This window comes from Plasmopara halstedii (assembly GCF_900000015.1).
Source record: "Plasmopara halstedii genome assembly, contig: Scaffold_658, whole genome shotgun sequence".
Taxonomy (NCBI): domain Eukaryota; phylum Oomycota; class Peronosporomycetes; order Peronosporales; family Peronosporaceae; genus Plasmopara; species Plasmopara halstedii.
In genome coordinates, this window is record NW_020187575.1 from 1,476,305 (window position 1) to 1,476,711 (window position 407).

The window sequence follows — 407 nt, forward strand, 5'->3', positions numbered from 1 at the left end:
GCGGCATGCCACCCTTATGCTCTAACCTCTGCATAACGGCCACAAACATCGTGTACAAATTGTTGTAGTTGTATCGTCAGAAAATCGTTACAGGTGGACCGGCCAATGCAAGTCCGATTTTATATAGAAAGATTTTGTATGCATTAAGCGATTTTTGTGTGTGGATACATAGTCAAGTTATCACAAGTAGCCGATTGAAGTATTTCTAGCGGGAAAGTATACAAATGCGGCTGCAAAGCATCTGCAGTGCTATCAAGTGATATTTTTATCGACTTTGACTGCTGCCACGTTGCAATAAAAACTGCGTTGATTACCATATCACAAGAACAACTTTCATCGTGCAAAGTTGTGATGCAAACCAGTGTAATTAGCAATTATTGGCTCAGTGTATGACGAAAATAATTGCA